Source organism: Euwallacea similis, chromosome 7 (assembly GCF_039881205.1).
Source record: "Euwallacea similis isolate ESF13 chromosome 7, ESF131.1, whole genome shotgun sequence".
Classification (NCBI taxonomy): domain Eukaryota; kingdom Metazoa; phylum Arthropoda; class Insecta; order Coleoptera; family Curculionidae; genus Euwallacea; species Euwallacea similis.
In genome coordinates, this window is record NC_089615.1 from 3,381,427 (window position 1) to 3,395,816 (window position 14,390).

The following is a 14,390-nucleotide window of genomic DNA, read 5'->3' on the forward strand; positions in this document are numbered from 1 at the left end:
CTTACCTTCTGATGTTTATGACAAAATAAATTTACTTTTTGCCAAACGAAGAAGAACAAAGCAATAATCATCCAAATCTTTTACACCGGGGGTTAAAAAAATACCACAACGTTAAAAACGTTGTGTTAATAATAAATTTTAAATAACATAATGGGTTTAACATCATTCATAAGTATTCATCTCAAAATATCTCCAAAGCACGATGGTATTAAACCGGCACCCACATCTCTTTCATAAATTTCTCTGTGAGCCGCTAATTCACCTGTTTCTTTAACGCGTAGAAAATCATTCATTAACAACCATCATTAATGGGTAAAAAATTAGTATTTTTCAATACTGAAATTTTGAATAAGAATATTTTAGTAACCTTTTAACGGTGGTGTATACATCTGAACAGAAAGCTTTTTTATTGGAAAGTTACTTCCGCAATGGACAGAAAATAAACGGGGTTTGGCAATAACCCAATTTCCCGATGTGCCAGTCAATTATGAAGAGTTTAAAAATACTCTTAAAAGGAGCGTAAACTTGTTTCGTGGAACAGGAAGCATTTTACGTAAAGAGGGAAATGGATGGGCAACTATCCTCTAAACTGAAATTATTTAACACATACGTTTTTGTGAGTGAGCGCTAATATAGGAATATCGTGTGACGATGTCATATACGTCAGATTTTTATAAAATGATATCAGGTTTTTTTGTAAACATTGGAAGTAAGGGCATGAGAGAAATGCACAAAATAGTATTTTATTTAACTAGTGCCGAAAAGAGCATTTTCTGTCACTGGGCGAAGAGCTTTTCAAACGAGAAGTTGGCACGTTATTTCCTCAAATTACAGAAAAAAAATTTCAACGAATAGAACGTTACACTTCGCAGAAAGTATTTTCAGAAAAAATCGATGAAAATTAATTTTGTTGTGCCAGGCACTTGATATGAAATTTGTTCAATTGACAAGCTGTAACTGTCATAGAACCAAACGTTTTTATTCGTTAAATCACTTTAGTTAAAGAGCATAGGATGTAACATATCATCACGAGATATTCCAGGGGGCGATAATACTCTGCAAAATAATTTAAAAAATGCTGATAGGTCCATGGTCAACAACGCTCTATTTTCGATATACAGGGCAACAAAGTTTTACATTTTTTCTCATACCTTATGTTTTTCCAACGGATGCCTTGTATCTTTTTTTGGGACCTGGACTGCATGAATTCTGGTACGAATTTTAAATTCCTTCTTTAATTCTTTAGCTTTTTAGCCTCTTGCAGTATTTTCGTATCGTTCACTGTTTTCCGGATCGATTATCAACTATCTGAAGCAATTCGTAACATTAAATCAAAGTTCTTAAAATCATCATTCTCAATACTTCTGAAATATTTGAATCGAAACGCTCGCATTTCTTCCACATTCTGCTGCGAAGGTCAGTTCAAGGTGAATACAGATTGCTAGTTAAAGGGCAAAAAAAGATGGTGCTTCCAAATATAGGTTATGTCAACATTCCAGACATTCCACTACACAGTGTTCAACGCAAGTTAAAGGGGATAGTCTAGTTAATGAAGAGATATCTCCGAAGAAAGTGGGTCAATGTGACACCATAGGTAAGACAGAATACCAGAACTTCCAGACGAATGCTAGACAAGGATGGCATATGTGGAAGATAAATTGGATGATTGGTTGTGCCGATAGCCAGTACTGTACAATTTAAACTGTATATCTATCCTTGTCTCGGATTGCCAGGTTAGACGAGGGAGACAGTATGATAATATTGGGGACCTTCTCCAAGATGTCTCTGTCGTTCGTCCATTGTAACCTCAAAATGTTTGTTTTAATTAAAGTTAAGCTAGAAAATCGTTAATATTACGTTATTTACAACTAAAATTTATAAAATATAATTCAAACATTTACTTGTTACTATGTACTAATGAATATTGGAATCGATATTGTTTTAAATCGTAATAAGCAACGCAATTTAACCTTAAGAAACAAAGTAAATTACTTTACGGGAGTGGATAATCGCCTCATTGTATGCTGTGGAAGGCAAAATTACAAAATCCAAAGAAATAGTGGTAAGTGAAATTATTGCATTTTCGATTAATGTTGCGAAGGAGGTGTGAAAAATGCTATTCTTAAAATACAGAAAATGTTCATTTAATGAAAGAAACCGATTTTCAACATGACTCTTCAGTTAAATACGTGATATGAGATTTTGTGACGAATGGCACTTCCAGCAGAAGTGATTAGGAAAACGTAAACAAGTGGCTTTCTTGAAAAATGTCTTATCTCCAATTTTAGAAGATGTTCTTCTGGCTGCAAAAATGTTTTTGGTTTATTCATGTGGAGGAGTTCTTGAATACGAATTATCCACATTCATGGATTCGTCAAGATACTAAACATCTGTCGGTATCACAAAGTCCGGACTTAAACCCATTTTTTTTTTGAAAATTTTGAAGTTATTAGTATAGAAATCCATACCTAACAGTAGAGAGGCGTTATTGGATAATATTAAAGAATGTGTAAACGCAATCAGGAACACTAATCAAGTCCTACTCGAGATGCAATAAAATTTTGGATTAAGATTTCAAAAATATGTTGGTGTAGGTGGTCAACAGTTTTGAAAATTTACTTCACTTAATTTTTTGTAACGCTTAAAATGTAGCTAAACCTTTAAGTTGAACTATGAATTTTATGTAAGAAACTCTACGTAAGGAAAACGCAAAATATAATTTAAAGAAACGTGAAATTTTGCCATCCTGTATATCGAAAGTCGTGCAGTTCTGACCATGGGTCTATTAGCGTTTTTTAAAATTATTTTGCAGAGTATTATCGCCCCTCGGAAATATCTCCACGATTATAGGTTACACCCTGTATAACACTTAAAGTTTTGATTCCATATTAGTGGCAAAAATCATTCGTAATGATGTTTCGGACTGGAAATGATAAACTTGGATGTATACTTGATTCTTAATTGTCAAGTCCTAAATAAGGGAAATGAAAAGGGCGTAAGGGTGGCATGCATTGACGTTTAGGACCACTCGACGTAAAGAGACGGCTGACCTCGGACTGAAAGGGCGCCCTTATCACGACCAACAACGAAGCCACTTCAATGGTTTCAACGTCTGATGCGGAATGCCCTTGATTTTTTCCTTCTCTTGGAAAGTTTTATTGCTCTCAGCTTTGACTTACTGTTATTAAAAACTAGAGTCATGGAAAATGAGAAATTTCTACCTTAATTTATTGGAGAACCTGAATGAGATAATTTTTCTAATTACTCCTATAGCTGGAACTTACATATTTCCCTAAAAGTCATAATAATGGTCAATTTGGGTTGTAGCCTTTCATGCAGATTCGAGTAATTTTTGCTGAAACAAAAACCGGAATCCTCACCCCTTTGTGAAAACACTGAAAATCACTCGAATATCACAGGAATATACTGAAATTTTCTTGTTATTCCAAACAGCTTAACATGTGTTCAAATAGAGGCATACTGACAACAAACTTCGTTCATACACGGTAACAGTGCGTTTATTTACAAATGTCGGATATGAGCACTACGAATGATTCCCCTATGATTTACGCATTATTACCCTCATGTGAAAGAACCGTTAATCGTTTCATTGTGTGGAAAACATAAATAAATAAAGAAGTAAACGTAATGCAAAGGGAGACACTATTATTAAAGTGAATAGTTTAGCAGGTCGTATCCAGTTGCTGATGAAAATAATATCGGGGAACAGAATGAAATAGGCGAGTACTGAGACATAAAATATAGGTAAGTAAAGGAATTGTGGGTATAGTTCATGCAATTTAAATATATCTATTTATTTGTAGCATTACATAGCTGTAGTTATATTGGCAAAAGGCAATCTTATTTGACTCCATTTATCGTTAACTATCTTGTATGAGCTTATTTTAAGGTAGCAACGACGGTAGCAACTGTCTACGTATGGCTAACAAAACGTCTTAAATTGAAGTTTTCACAGCATATAATATCTATTGTTGAAAAAAGAGTTTAACCTATTATTTTCGGATTAAAAAGAGACATAAATAGATTTTTTACTTACGATTGAATACCTGGTTGTTAAGCTAATTAAATTTCCATAATCTTGACAATTTTTAATAATGTATATCTATCTTTTAATGCTAAGTCATAAAGAATGCCGCAATCGATACGTTATAAGTACTGCTCTATAGAACTAAAAAAACCAAAGTTCTGCTGTTTTGCAGCAAAAATTCATATGTACATTATTAGGCTTTAATTTGTTTTTTTTTATTTGCGATAATCATATCAGCAAATCATAAAAGCATCAAGAATTTCTTTCATTTAACCATTGCAAAAAAATATTAGTAGAACTGATACAAATATATTTAGATGGTAGTGGTCTTTGGTAGATCTTAAATAATAATATAGACACACATATGTATATCACCAGAAAAATTAGGCTTCCGAATAAACCTGCTTGTAGAAGAATAAACCAATATATTCCAGATAATGTCGGATATAATTGTTGATTCAACATCATTAAAACTATGTTATACGAAATGTACCTTAATGCCGTGCTAATACACTGCTGATAATAATCTAGGGAACGAGTACAATTGTTGACAAATCCTTATATTTAGTACACCAGTGAAGAAAAAAAATTGCCAATACTTCATTTTTAACATCTTGTAAATTTTCTTAACAAAAAATTGGAGATGTGCCAGAAAGAGATACTGGCCATCCTCGTATTACGACAGCAGCACAAAATCATTTTCTGCTCCTTCAAAATAGACTTAGAACAGCTACAGTTAGGGATCTGATTGGAAACCTACACGAGATACAGATGGGGTTGTTTTCCAACCAAACTACATGAATCCGATCTACACTCTCGTCATCCAATACGGGTCGTCCATGCACTGCGTCGAAGAAATCGTGTTCTACGTTTGGCTTGGGCGGAGGAACACCAACATTGAGGTTTAGTAGAGTGGGCCAATGTATTATTCACAAATAAATCTCGATTTTGACTTCCCCCGGATACCCAAGGATAATGTGTTTGGCGTGAAATAGGATGGTTAGAAAGACATTTTATGATGAAATTTTATGTGAATTAATGTTATTATATAAAGATTATAGTCAAAAGTATGCTTGTTCCTTAGATTCTTTTTGTATTGTGTAGTTGAGGACGTGATTTCTCAGGTCATTTAATGAAGAAAAGTTCATATGAACATATGACGGCAACGACTCAAATTTTTAGCTGGAGGGTGTTGAAATTTTTCTTCTTAAACCGTTATTTTTTAATTTATCCGAAAGTACTTCAAATATTACTTTAAATCTTGGTAGGGGTTAATAAGACATAAAACGACATGTTTCAATTCAAAAAGTTATTCTATCGCTTCACCAGTGGCGTCGACTTCCTGCATTCATTACCACCTGTACACCTTGCATCTTGCATATTGCTGCTATTATTTACACAAAAAGCGGTACGCCGCCGATATTTTTTCACAGGAATATTTCTTCTGATTAGCCTGGTCATTTCTACATAAAAATCGTCTCTTACGTTTTCTCTCCAGACATACTGTTCTTAATTAAAACATTAAAATTAAAATTACTTCATTTAGACGATATCACGAGGAATTTTTGAACACGTAAATCTGGTTATTCTGCAATACATGACTTTTTCCAAAAATTAAATTAGTTTGGAAACGATACTTGCCGATAAAGTAAATTGATGATATTCAAAATATTCGGAGTTATTACAAAATATCGATTCAAAAAAGAAAAATTCAACATTCTGCAGAAAAAATTTAAGCCGTTGCGAATAGATGTTCATACGCCCCTCTCTTCATAAAATGACCTCAGGAATCATGCTACGCTGAAATATCAGCGCGGCATTAGCGCAGTATATACATATACATATATATTTGCGGCCGCAAAGGGAAATGGGTATTCCGAGCAGGACTCCGATTGTAAACTTAAAAACAAAGATACACATATTTATATATCGTCTCGACTCTTTAAGATAATTAGTTGATTTTTAATTAAATTATAATATAATAATTAAATTGCGTCCTTCTATGAGAAGAGAATCATCTACACCTAGGTCTGGAATAGCGAAATGGCGCAGTTGGGCCCCTCAAACCTCCAGGCGAAATCTTAATTAAACCAAAACACTGGACCACCTGAACGCAAATTAATTTACAATGTTTATATGCTTACAGTGGTGGTGATATAACAGGGAATTCATAACATAGGGCTGATTATAGTAACAATAATAATTTAATAGGTAATAATTTCATTGGTGAAATTGCTCACATAGATGAACCGGAAATTTGCTTCGTGAATTTAGATATACGTATGCTAATAGGGGAAATGTTATTGTTTATTGGTTGAAATTAGTTCATCATAATAACAATTAGCCAAAATACATCATATGGACTATATTATGTTAGGGATTTCATAAACATATCGGGGGCGTAGCTCAGATGGTAGAGCGCTCGCTTAGCATGCGAGAGGTACCGGGATCGATGCCCGGCGCCTCCAATTGCAGTTTCCTTTTTTTGCGTATACGTATTTTTTATGAATAATTTACCTGAATCTATCCTAAATTTCTCGAAATGTTTTTGTAACCGTCGATAAACATTTTCTTGTAAAATTGTATAATCGCAAAATACAAAGTAAAAATTTTCCGAATCTACACAATTTTCCCCTTATTTCCCAAAATATTAAAGCCAAACGCATTCACCACCGTTATTTGGATAACTAAGACCTAAATTTGCATTAAACACACACACTACAGCAATATCGTAGGCAGACAAACATATCAGCTACAGGTAGGTACTAACACACGTTGACTGCAACGTTACGTTATCAAGGTAGACATTCAGAACGCGTAAGATAATAAACGTTCTTGTTAAGTGGTGTGAGATTGGATTAGATTCCTTAACTTATGTTTCTGTTGCATGATGAGCACAGCAATCAGCTCTTCGTCTTCATATTTAGAGCTGAAAGCTGTTAAGCAGCCGATGGGGGTATTCAGCCAAAATCATAACGAGAACAGGAACTTTCATTATGATTATTGACGGTTTAATTACGATTAAAATCGTAATAAGGTCAAATTTGCCTCACCTGGATGGTGTGATGGTATACGTTAACAGGTACTGTTTTTCACTTCGTTTCCCTTAAGGCAACTAATTATGATAGTGATACTTATTACTATTCTATTTGGTCTGTCTAGTGATTATTGGAATTAACTACCAGGAGTAAATCTCAATCAATAAACTCATGTTAAAATTTAGATTTAAATATCTCAAAAACTATCAAAGCTACAGGCACACTTGGAAAGACTAAAAGAAACTTTGGCACACTATAAAGTATTTAATTACTCTATGCAACAACTTAAGTGAACTAAGGCTTAAGTTAGCTTATGCCTTGTGCACAGTCGGGCATTAGCAAGTTCCTGCTAAACTAAAAAATATAAAAACTCTCTTAGAAGGCATTCTCGCAAAAAAAATGTATGGTAATTTTCGTAGTAGCACTTAAAATCCACCCCTATGTTTCGTTTCTTTCAGGAAAGTTTCCAGTAAAGAAAAGTTGATCTGAATATATGAGCCATCCCAGAAAAATTGCGCTATTATAAAATGATTATTGTCCCTCAAGAATTTCCATCTAGGCAGCTTGTAACCTATTTAAGCTGGTTGCATCCGGGGTTAATTAGAACCTATTAGAACCCATTACAGGGATAATGGCCAGATGTCTGCTATTTATCCGGTATGCGCGATTTTCAATATTATTAAAAGGGTCATGTTCCCTAAGCACTCCTAACTAAAATATTATAAATATTCCTTCTTTAAATATAAAACGGAGTTGAAAAGCTGCAGTTTTTAACGAATAACCTGCCAATACTATTTCATGGTAAAATGACACATTAATTGGATGGCATTTAATTAAAATGATGCTGCCAGGGAGCACGATACCATTTTTTCCATTTATGAAGGTGTTAAATTTCGGTATAGCATGCCTGCCGCCATATTGGTAGTTAGTGCTTCCAAATATAATTGAAATAATAACGGCCGTATGCATGCAATGCATAAAAAAAAATTTAACCCCATATTGAATTTACCAAAGAGAGGAAATTTCTGAAATTCCATGCGAGTTTCGTTTGAGTATTTATCTATAAGCCATGCATTTTACAAGAAATATTTTCGCCAGGTAATATCAAGTGTACGTTCTTCCGTTATCATAACAAATACAGGGTGAAGAAACTTTATTTTTTATAAACATTTTTAAGGCCATCATATGCTGAAGCATTTAACTCTGCACCTCTTCCATTACATTAACACACACGTAAAACCAGGCCCTTTTCCCTGACAACTTGCCTTACTTCGAAAGTTCGAACGAACCGAAGTTCGTTGCATCTCGTGGCTTTCCCTACACAGTTTGGTTATATAGTTAACGAAACTATAACTGAACAATAACTGCTTCTAAACTATTTAATCAAATTACCTCGAGATTTTCAGAGCCTCACATTTTTTATTTTGTTCAAAGTTTCTGGAAACATGATATAATTGAATATAAAAGACGATGCCCCGCAGCCGTTTGCTAGTTATTTGCGGAAAACGATGAAGTTTATGTTCGTGAAGGCCTTATGAGATACGCTTTCTATTTATCTTGCTTTTAAATTACCAGATCAAAGATGGAGGTCCTCCTCTTTACAAGCATAATTACTTTAACCTCAAGTATCGAAAGCAGCTACTCGCTAAATTATTTTGCTTCGTCGGTATTAGAGGTATCCTATTTTAAACTAAATTTATCGATAAATGAGAGGCGGTTGAAAATTCCATCTTCAGGAAATGGAGCAAATTGGCTTAAAGGCAAATACAGAAAGCAAATATTCTCGTCTGCACGTACAAACTTTTTTATCAGGAAGTATAGCGTTGTATGGGGAAAATCTAAACTCATTCGGCACCGACCATAAAAAGTCGTTCTATTTAACTGTTCAGTTGAAACTCGTAATTTTCAGGAGTGTTTGGAATATCTGTGAAACAGGATCTATCTTCATTAATGCGAAATAAAAGTTGATGTTGAACAGTTTTCAAAGAGGAATGTATCAGGTAGGTAAATCGTTTCATTGAGGTGTATTCTTTCAGAGAGGATTAAACATAAAATGTTGTGCGAGTTTTAATTTTCCATTTCTACCCTTTTCGAATCTGAACTTTTTGAGTAAGTTAGCGGATGATAGGCAGATAATGTATATCCAAACAATTGAGGCGCCGCGAAAAGCGCACCTGTAGTAGGAAAAGTAGTAGTACCTCGTTGGATTCCTTACGATCCCTAAAACATCGGAAAGTATTCTTTCTTGATATGAGATAGCTTCCATCCAATTTTTCTGGGATTACTACTGATTGTTATAACACCAATAGGGTACCTAGGAGTACTGTCTGCTCTTTCTTGAGTTGACAGCGTACTCGAACGTTTCCTCCACATTTTCTTACTCTTTTGATGATGGAGACTCAAGAGATTTCTAGAGGGACTTTTCATGAGTTAAGAATTATTTTAAATGTTGTCGCTTTATTCTCGGGAGATACCTGACGACCCCACCTCTAGAGCTTGCTCGCTTCGCAGTTGGTGTGGTCAATTGATTATGCATGTAAAGTTTGTAGTTAGAAGAAAAATCTGTCCATTGTTATTTATGTTAAACTTTGAACTAGACGACTCCTCACCATGAAAATCATATTTCTGCTGTTGAGAGGCTTAATCAGCTGTAACTCCCAATTTTCTCTGTTACTCTCCAATTAACCACATTGAAAATCTTCAACCCTTGTCTCGTGTTCAAACTCTCCAATTAAGGTCAGAAGTGCGATTCCCGTAACCCGGGAAGTTGTAACTGTTTTCGAAACAACTTTATAACAGAACTTTCCAATCTACATTTCAAATCTTCTAATTACCGTTTTTAATGGTCTTTGTTTTCATTCGAAGGAAGGAGCTGTTGTATACGGTGTGTGGCGATGGGAAAGTGCTATTATTGTTCACACAAATTGGCAGCCTAAGAAGGCAGTTACATCACGGCTTGATGAACCATAGATGAAAGAATTAGCAGGAAGAGTTGCTTGTTTATGTTACGGTTATTAACTAACTTTCTGAATGCAGCTACCTACCTTACCTCATAATCCTTGAAATGTACGCGAATGCTGCTGGAAAGAGGAAACTTTTAAAAGGTTTTTCCGCTCGTTTGGTCCCGGAGATGTTAAACTTTTTAAGCGTCAGGAACGAAAATTGTGTTATTCTTTGCATTTATTGTTTATTATACTTTATACTTGCTTGGAGGACAAACAAAAACTTTAAAATTTCGTGTCAGCCTGGAAAAACGTCCTCGGAATGGTACCCCTCAACTTTTGGAAATTTTATTAAAAACATAATTTAAAAGTTTTCGAGTACCGTTCAAGCCCCTAGCAGTCCTAACAATCTACTACGCGAGTTTTGACACACTGATTGATTCGTTTCTAGCAACTTTCTGAAGATATTAAAACATAAACAGTGTTTTTAAAGTGTCGCAGCGGCCCTAATTCTATTATTTGTTGCTTTCCACCTTTATACGTACTCGTATTTTCTTAAGAGACATCTCAAAGCATTATTCACAGGTGTTTGCTTCTTTGATCCAGCTCCTAAATTAATTCAATGAGCGCCGTTTCGTCTAAGGAAAGGTAATTTTGCAGTAAAAAGGGATGTATAAAAAGGGAATAATTTATAATAGTGACTTAAATTTGAATTTTAACAGATACCCATAAAGTTGCGACGCTAGGGTAGAGCGTCGGTATTAAAATATTAACAAAAAGGAGTGAAGACAATAGAGACGACAGAATAAAAAATTGATAATAAAAGCGCGGCTTAAGCGGGCTATATTTCGCGTTTCTGTTCCTCCTTTACCTGCTGAGCTTACGAATTTATATTTCCTAAAAAGGCAGGCAATTTTCCTGCTAATCTGGTCGTAGATCAATCATTTCTCGCAAGAATCTAGTCAATTTCTTTGCGTCACATCACAAGTATGAATACCTATAGGACATCACATATCATTTCGAAGGAAAACGATTTATTTTTCGACAATATGACTCCCCGCATCGCGAGAAATATACGTCTGGCATATGTACGAAATCAATCACTCGTAAGATATATCCTGCACATTGATTCCTCGCAAGGATTAAATTACCGACGGAGTCCTGAGAGTCCTTTGAAAAACGGGACTCTATTCAACGCCCTCAATGGGGTCCAATAAACTACTTTCTATACATTTTGAAGATAAAAATTTTCATGGCGTTAGCGGATTTACTCAATATTTTACACAGAAAGGGAGTGAATGGAGATTTCCGAAAACTTGCGTTTGTGCAGGGTAGTTCAGAATTATCAGTTGTATAGGGGGTGGTTTATTAATTAAAACAGAGCAATATGTCCAGGAACATTTGGCAAGAAAATATGCTTAATGTTTTTTTTTTTTATGGGAGGCGATCATACTCTCTGGATCTGGCCTATGCCCATCCACTAACCAAGATTAGGATCTCAAGGTTCTGAAACTAAAGATCCGATCCTAAAGCAAAAAGGGCTTGGCGCACCTGCTTAAATTTATATACAAGAAGAAGAATCTCAAATGAGTTTAAAAGGTGAGCAAAATGCTGTGTTAAAGTGCCTATGATTTGCGTTAACCGCCGTACCTTCCACTAATGCTGATTTACCCTAATCGATCCTAGAGGGCCCCATACGGGAGAGCCCCAGTAATAAGGAGTGAGTTATTTACGTCGTCGGGGGTCCATTTATTTACTTTTAATAGGAATTTCTGCGGCTTTATTGCCTAAATAAATCCGCCGAACGAGATCCCGATGCCGCCAAATTAAAATACCTGTAAAATATCGATGGCGCATGGGGAGCATGGGAAAGCCCACCCTCTCGAACATAGGGGGAGGCTTAGTGGGGAAAGTTATTATATGCCCATGAGGCCGAGCTTTTGGGAAGATACATAATACTTATTTTTGGGACCAACTGGAAGTTCAATAAAATTTACCTGTGACAAAATTTTCCCAACACTCCGAGCTCAATGATTTTGTCAAATAAAGCAAACATCTGGTATAAAAGAACAGTTAGAAAAAATTAAAGTAAAAACATAAATGTTTTGGCACCGTTTCAACATGAAAATGAAATGAATTAACCGAGAGCTAATGTATATTTTTTGTTCGTTTACGTTTTACTGCGTCTGTTTATCTAAAATTGAAATTAATGGACAAGGAAAACTTTTATTAACTGTCAGATCTGAATGTACCATCCTAGTTATGGCGACGGACGTGACGTTCAATCGAGCTAATGTTAAAAGCTGTCTGGCTGCCTAATTTCAAATCGTTGAACCGCAAATAATGAAGAAGTTGTTTACTATTTTAAATGTTAACTTAACAGTTCATCCAGCGTAATTCTATTTAATGTCGTAGCTCAAGCATTAATTTATTTCAGGATAATCTTGCTATTGGATTTGGTTGCTTCATTAGCTAGACTTTCTGGTTTTCCTTGACATATGGTAATATAATATACAAAGTGCCTTGTTTAAAACCTAATGCAAATTTTTTGTTATCAACACAACACTCTAGTGGAAACTTTGTCTAACAATGTAGGCAACGGTTTATATAATGCGATAAATTCCCAGATTCAGAGGACTTTTATAACCCCCAAGCTGATCAATTTGCACTTGGTCCTATACAGAATTGATGCAAGGCGATTTGCATAAAGTTCTTGTTGATTTATAAGACGCAAGTTCAATTGATATATATGGGTATATAATAAATTAGGTGTAAGCATCATGAGCATTTCAAAATCAACAAACAGATAATACATAATAATGTATTTCAATATCTTAATGTGTAATATGTTATTACTTTTTCACATACATACATATGTATTTGTCCGGTAACTTATCAGTCAATGTCATTTTATGTGTCAAAGTGTCAACTATTTTTGTCATTTACTTTACGTATGCAACTCAATCTGTCATTATTGAATTTGACGGTCAACTTTAAAATTTTCCAGACAAATTCAATTGAACTTATCAGGATTTAAATTTGACGTTCAAATAATGTTAATATACGCCAAAATCTTCGTGTATAACGTGTCATTATTTTTTCATATATTTGTCCAGTAATTTACCACTCAATTTCATTTTATGTGTTAAAAGTGTTAACTTTCTCTATCGTTTACTTCATATTGCAAGTCATTCTGTCATTGAATTTGACGGTCAATTTTAGAAATTTCCGGACAAATCCAATTTGGCGTGTCTGTCTTGGTCACATATTTATGTGGTATTTATTTTGGTTCATTTAAGGAAAATCTTTAAGAGCCTGGGCACGTTTGAGTCAAACAACTTTTTTACCTAAAACTCGCTTCTAGCCCCCAGAAAATTAAAAGTGGGACGTCGAACATTAAACATAATTCGCCACCTCCATGAACATTAACCTCGCTCCCCACATATAAATTCTTGTCACTCTGAGGTTTAGCTCACTGTTTATAGTTTTTATGCCAGGTAGCAATTCATATAGGAGCAAGAAACATTAAACAAAGACATCTCAGATCTCACTTTCGTGAAACAATAGCGACCAATCCATCCGAAACAAAACAGAACATGATGGGATCAGTCGACTTTATGAAATTGTTTTCCTTCCCCTTTCGCTTGAAAGAATACGTTGCACGCGTATCACTGATGGTCTTAGTTTTGAGCTTTTTGAACTATGAAAAATGCAACAGATAGATCCATCTATCTATTTCGTTGCCTGCGGGGAATTGCCCTTTTCCAACAAATAGAATTCCACACAAAGGGTTCCGAAATGATGCCTTTCAGAAAGTTAAATATAAAATCACCTGATTCCTGAAAGATTTTTTTATCGCTTTATCTACTACATTTGCTATCTAGATGTTGCATTACGAACGCACGGGAAAATAAAACTCCCTTATGATGTTAATAAAACACTAAAGAAACTAGCTTCTATATGGGAGTGAAAGCTTCCATGTAAATTACGAAAGCTTTCGGAGTGCGAAGTATAGGCAATTTATTTTTTTACGAGCTCTTTACTGAAAGCATTCAAACGTATTCGCTTTTTGAAATGGAAAATATTGGAAGTAATAATCCATCTTCAGCATATAAACATATTTACTCAAGTGCTATTTCGGAGCTGCCTATTGAGAGAATATTGCATTTAAGACGCGTGTTTGGGTAAATAGATTCTGCATCCCCGAAAGGAAAATGTGGCTCTAAGAAATTTATTTGAAAATTGATGGAGGCATATTCAGGTGGCCCTGATTTCCTAAACAAATAATTCAGACAACAATGGATGTCTTCGTGCTGCAATGATGTTTGTAGTTCAAAAACATAACAATTCCGAATTAATTAT

At 34.8% G+C, this 14,390-nt stretch overlaps 1 protein-coding gene and 1 non-coding gene across 4 annotated transcripts in view; one reads left to right on the forward strand and one right to left on the reverse strand.

Moving 5' to 3' along the window:
* heph (polypyrimidine tract-binding protein 1 heph) overlaps positions 1 to 14,390 on the reverse strand; it is a 212,843-nt gene that overhangs the window by 140,562 nt on the left and 57,891 nt on the right. The window lies entirely within an intron of this gene.
* Positions 6,444 to 6,516, forward strand: TRNAA-AGC (transfer RNA alanine (anticodon AGC)). Its single transcript has one exon. It is a non-coding gene; the product is annotated as a tRNA-Ala (tRNA).